General features: G+C 33.3%; 1 pseudogene; it reads right to left on the reverse strand.

Annotated features, from left to right (window-relative positions):
• Window positions 1-234: 234 nt before the first annotated feature.
• On the reverse strand, window positions 235-4,563 carry LOC133330170 (serine protease inhibitor 88Ea-like; annotated as a pseudogene).
• Between the last annotated feature and the right edge of the window lie 1,989 nt (window positions 4,564-6,552).

The following is a 6,552-nucleotide window of genomic DNA, read 5'->3' on the forward strand; positions in this document are numbered from 1 at the left end:
AATTATTATAAAAAATAATAAAATAATATTAAAAAATAAAATATATAAAACGAAAATTAAGCACGTCCTCATTTTTTATAAATAAAACAATAGGCAGAGAGAATAGGGCAAATGTCGTAGCAGCAGCAGTAGAAATTAAATTGAAAGAAGAAGAATAAACAAACAAATAGAATGGAAACGAGACGAGTAAAAAAGTCCTAGGGCAGAGAAATGTGAAAGAATCTCCTTGCCTGCCTACTTTTGTGTTTTGGGATCACGATAAATGCCTGTGAAGAGTACAGCCTTGGCGGTATTATCATAGATCAAGAACATAAATGGATGATTACATTCGAATTTGGTTGGTTCGGCGGCACGTGCTGAACGGAAACTGAAAACAACTGTGGCTGCTGCAGCAGTACTGCCCTCCTCATCAACATTGATTTTGGCAACATGTTTGGCATCACCAAACATCAGGCTTGTTTCCGTGGGGAAGCCGCTCAAGTTGGTGGTATGCTCGAACAGGTTGATGCCCAATTTGCGTAGAATCGATACCAATTCCAAATTCTCCACGTTTATGCCTCATGGGTACGAAAGAATACTGGCAAAGGGTGGTATAGAAAATATCCTGTTTTGTATCTTTGGAATCGAATTTATCCGACCATTGAATCTTGAAATAGGCAGCATTAGCCAAAACCATTTGACTGTCAGAGGTAACATCACAGGGATTTAACATTTCGTTGCGTGTTACATTTACAATCCAGTTGTTGATTTCCATGCATCCCTCTTCGGCTTTGGTTCTGAAGTCCAACGATTCAAGTTCATCTTGGAAATTCTCCTTCATGCAGGCAGCCAAATTGATGGACTTATCGAAGTAGATACGATCGGCAGCGGTGAATTTCAAAGGCATTTTCTTGGTACGGCTGTAGCGCATTTGTTTCTCCAGGCGATAGCCATTGTTGACATGTTTCTTGTTCTTGGCCCACTGTAGACGTAGTCCCTGAACCAGCTCTTCAGTGTTGATATGCTATCGGTTGGATTCTCATAGCTCTGGAGAAACATACACGACTCTTACCACCAAATCTTCGCTTGGTAAATATTGTCCGCTCCAGAAGTTTCAGACTGCTTTATTGTTTTGAGATCCCTTCTGTAAGACGAACGAATTGTGTTGATTTTCTTTTTCACGTCGTCCACAGTACAATTTTTTTATACTTTTTCAATTTATGTAGCAGTTCTCCATACGATTTCATTTTAATGTCGCGTGACATGTACTCTGGACTGGTTATGTCCCAGAGACACCGTTGCATTTCCTAGCAACATAGGAATTCTTTTAAAAATTCGTTTTCGGAGTCCATGTTATTGTTGAAATTTATTGTCTGACTGTCGTTTTTTATGTTCACATTATCGAACCAACAAACATCAAACATCTGAATGTCACGCAACCATAATTTTTTGTGGTTGCCTGATGACTGAGAGAAATTAACGGCCACCCCGGCAAGCAAACCGATATTTCAGCAAGAATGTAATTCAAAAATGATAGTGTGTACGCCGCTTAAAATCCCACAAGTTCAGTGGCAATAAATTCCACTTACTGTATATATACAGTATGCCAAGAATAAGTTTTCAAATTGAACAAATAATTTTTTTGCTAGTAATAAATGTATCTTTATTAAATTTAGTTTTTGATTTAGTTTTGATTTTGATATTTCGAAAAATGTAAACAAAACATACGAATTATTAATAATAAGTTACCACTTCATTTAAGAAGCTTTCACCTCTCACCTAGTGCTTACCGACATAGACTTTATACCTTTTATAAATTTGCATTATGAAATAATTATTTACATACAAAATTTTCTGAGCGAACATCGACTTTATGCGTAGTTCAACTCGATTAACTCTCATCACATCGAGAGCGTTTATCAAAAATAAATTAATTTTGACAGCGTGAAAAAATTTCTAAAATTTTCAATTTTTTTTCAGAAAAAATGAAAATGATGAATGAAAAGTATAAAACTAAAAAGTTTTTATACATGCAAAGGGAAGTAAATTTAGTTTTCTACTTAGTCTGCTTTCCCTCAGTCAGATTTTTATTTGGCAAATTTTTTGTTTTCTCTTTTGAAACTTTCGCTTGCTTTTCCATTAGCAAATTTTTCTTTGCCAAATTTGCGAATCAAAATACAAAAGAAAGAAAATAGAAGTCAAAAGTTTTTGCATTTTAAAGATTTTTTTTAATATTTTATTAATTTTTGCATATTTTATTATTTAAATTGCAAAAATTAAAAATTAAATTTCACTTGCAGAAATTAAAGCAACAGATTTGTAAACAAAAGCCGGCTGTGTGTCAGTAAAGCGAATAGGTTCAAAAGGAAATGTCAACAAAGTTGTTTTCAACGAACAGAGCAAAGCAGAATTTGCGTGTACGGTAAATTCTGAACAGGCAAATTTTTGTTTTTCTTCCTCGCACCCCTCTCGCCTACAAACTCAGTATTTGCCATATAAAAATTTGCCTGTGGAAAAGCAGGCTTATACCGACGTATCTTCCTTTTCATTACTCAAGTTTTTTCATATGTCACATATGAATTGAGAAAATATAAAAATGTATTAAAAACAACAACATTTTCAGAAAAAATGAAAAATAGCTATTGAAATTCATAGGTAGTGCACATAAATAAATTGAAATTTCGGTGTAAAAGAAGAAACAACAAGTTTGAAAAAGCAAACGCTGATGACATGAATTAAGAATAGGGTTTTATGAACGGGTTAATTCATGTGCGTAATTCTTAGAGCGAACTACATTGTTCGAATACCCATCAGAACATGGCATAAAACTAGTGTCAGTTTTATATGACGATAAATTTAAACAAAACATACGAAAAATCAATATATTCTATTAATTTTCAAAATGTAAAATTTTGAAATATTAAATTTTTATAAAAACTATTGCCAATCGGAAGACTTGTTAAACAGCATCAATCTGATCAAGAAGCCATATCTGTGTAAAAAAGTAATTTTACATATCCAGTGCTTCAAAAAATCTAAAGTAACTGATTTGCTGTTAATTGGTTCTACTTAGGTAGAACCAATTTAACCTGTGCGTTTTGTTTGATATCATCAATAGTGTTAAGTACATCACAGATATACAATAATCATTACGCATATACCAAACGTACATGCTTTACTATTAAAAAAGTAATGGAACAGACCAAATGTTGCTAACCGTCTTGCAACATATCATCTGCAACGTTTGAAACATAAAAACGCTATAAAAATGAAATATATGGGTCATCAACAATTAGCTAAGTACAAAACCCAGTATTTAAATTACGGCATGTAAATGAATAGCTCTGTCTGTTTACTCGATATTTGGTAACAATTGTTACTAAATGTTGTCTGTTTACACAAAAATCTAATAAAAGAGAGTCAAGTGAGAGAGCAAGTTTGACAGTTCAACAACAACAAACTTACTGGAGTTAACTGAAAGAATTTTATTCAGTAAGATTTTGCACACTCAGCTGTTTTATGACCAAACAAAAAAATTATTCAAAACATTTTTTTAATTTGCAAAGTTCAATTTGAAGTTAAGTTGTATAACAATTACAGAAAATGGAAGAAAATTCGTATGTAATGCAAAGTTTCATTAAATTAGAAACTAATTCCTTATATCTTTTTAGGCAAGTTCCAGATAGAGGGCAATGTATTGATGCAGGAAACTTAAATGTTCCCGGGGAACATACCAAATCAAATTTTCTTTTATTATTCATTTTATTTTTATTATTAAATGCAACACAAATAATTGTGTTCGTCCTTTGTTTGTTTATTTTGGCCCAAATCAAATGTTTTCTTGAATCAGCTGATTATTTGCTAAATCTTACTAAATGTTGTCTGACCGTTATATGCAAAAATATACATTATTTTTAGCGAACAACGTGGGGCCGAACATTAATCGTTTACAAATTTACCATCTATTGAATTTTACGCTTCTTTGGTGTAAGTTCAAACATTCTGTTCGGCTTCTTCTTTCCATTTAATGTACTCTATTTTATTCTAGTTATCTTTTCTATTTCCTTTTAGAGATTTTCTGTCAGTGTTGATATGCTATCGGTTGGTTTCTCATAGCTCTGGAGAAACTTACACGACTCTTACCACCAAATCTTCGCTTGGTAAATATTGTCCGCTCCAGAAGTTTCAGACTGCTTTATTTTTTGAGTTCCCTTCTGTAAGACGAACGAATTGTGTTGATTTTCTTTTTCACGTCGTCCACAGTACAATTTTTTTATACTTTTTCAATTTATGTAGCAGTTCTCCATACGATTTCATTTTAATGTCGCGTGACATGTACTCTGGACTGGTTATGTCCAATGTCCACAGTACAATTTTTTTATACTTTTTCAATTTATGTAGCAGTTCTCCATACGATTTCATTTTAATGTCGCGTGACATGTACTCTGGACTGGTTATGTCCAATGTCCACAGTACAATTTTTTTATACTTTTTCAATTTATGTAGCAGTTCTCCATACGATTTCATTTTAATGTCGCGTGACATGTACTCTGGACTGGTTATGTCCCAGAGACACCGTTGCATTTCCTAGCAACATAGGAATTATTTTAAAAATTCGTTTTCGGAGTCCATGTTATTGCTGAAATTTTTTGTCTGACTGTCGTTTTTTATGTTCACATTATCGAACCAACAAACATCCAACATCTGAATGTCATGCAACCATAATTTTTTTGTGGTTGTCTGATGACTGAGAGAAATTAACGGCCACCCCGGCAAGCAAACCGATATTTCAGCAAGAATGTCATTCAAAAATCTTGCAACATATCATCTGCAACGTTTGAAACATAAAAACGCTATAAAAATGAAATATATGGGTCATTTAAATTACGGCATGTAAATGAATAGCTCTGTCTGTTTACTTGATATTTGGTAACAATTGACAGGAAGACAGTTGCTGGTATATTAAACTGGATCTGACCACAGAATAAGACCTGACCATTGACACCATTTTTCACAAGAGTAGGAAATTGTTTTAAGCGTTACTTCCAATCCGACTTGCGTCTATCCTTTTCTTCTATGTGCCTCACTTTTATATTTTATTTTTCATTGATGGTTTTGTATACAGTAACTAGCCCTAGCTGAAAACTTTGGTAAGGAACAGTTCATTAAAAAAATAATTAATTGTCAACAATTAAAATGAGTGTGTTGGTTTTATTCAATACTTTACTAAATTTTTCTACTATAATTTTATAATTGTTTCAATTAATTTAGTTTAGAAGAAACTAAAGAGCATAATAGAAATCGTAATCGTTTTTCAGAGGAACAAAGCCAAATTCAAATTGGTTCATGGTCATGGACATTATTTAAAATTTTGAAACTGTATCCATAATATAATTCTTTCGTATCGTAATACAAGTTTTTGTAAACTTCTTATATATATTTTATATAAACATAAAAAAGTAAGAATTAACCTATTTTGAAACTGATGATCCCCTTTATCAAAGTTCGTTATACCTTTATATAGCTTTCTGTTAAACAAGAGATATTCTAACCTAAAACTGTCATACGAATTACAGAATATATATTTGCTTTTATTTGGTTGTTCTTGGTAAATTTGATCATTATATATATATATATATATATATTCATAGAAGGCAGTGTGAAGATTTTGTTCCAGTTTGGGGTATTTCATATTGCACAAGTTTGCGTACTCTAAAGAGGAATTTTACTCAGTTATACTCATACTAATACATTATGGCCAAGAATCCTGAAAATTTATCTGACACTTCTGAAAGTGGTCATCTGTCAAGTTGTAATGCATGTGGTGAGCCTATTGCATCTACATCGGTGCTACAAAAGATAGTTTGCTGTCACGTTTTTCATATGGCATGTTTAGATATATGTATAAAATCGAGACCCTTCTGTCCGATTTGTAATGCGAGATTCTCCACAGAAATTCGGACTCCAAGCACTTCACAAGTCACAATCGAAGAATACATCTAACTCTACCACATCTGACACAGCGAATACCGTTCAAGATGCTGGTGTGTCTCAAAATATTGATCTTTCTTTCAATTCAGTGCACAAATGACCCAGTTGATTGAACAAAATATATCAGCTGGTATGACAAGGCTTATGTCCAATGTTTCTCCTCATAATCCACCTCAACAGAACGACCAACGGTTGGTTTTGGCGGTACCATTGTTCGGTCAATTCTATAAGGTGGAATGACTTGTGTATAGCTCTAAGAGACCAACTTTTTATGCTGGACATCATGGGTTTGTAACCGCATAGCCAATGCCTTTGGGGAACCGGGTTTCGGAGATAGATATGGATGAGAAGGAAGTTATGGAGTAACAGATTCTGCCACCTGATGAAATATCAGCTTTATCATTAATTTGTTAGAACTGTAAATATAATTGACACCGTTATCAAGAGTGCCTTTTTTATGTATACGGTGCTCCCGACAGCGAATGAATTTGTGTGTGTAGCAAAAAGTGTTGAGCATTTGTGGAATTACAAAACACATGCACGCTTATTACGATAGGTGTAGTCGTTGTGCGGCAGCTCTCG

This window comes from Musca vetustissima, unplaced genomic scaffold (assembly GCF_032173495.1).
Source record: "Musca vetustissima isolate MV318-11 ecotype Yass unplaced genomic scaffold, APGP_CSIRO_Mvet_v1 utg10898, whole genome shotgun sequence".
Lineage (NCBI taxonomy): Eukaryota > Metazoa > Arthropoda > Insecta > Diptera > Muscidae > Musca > Musca vetustissima.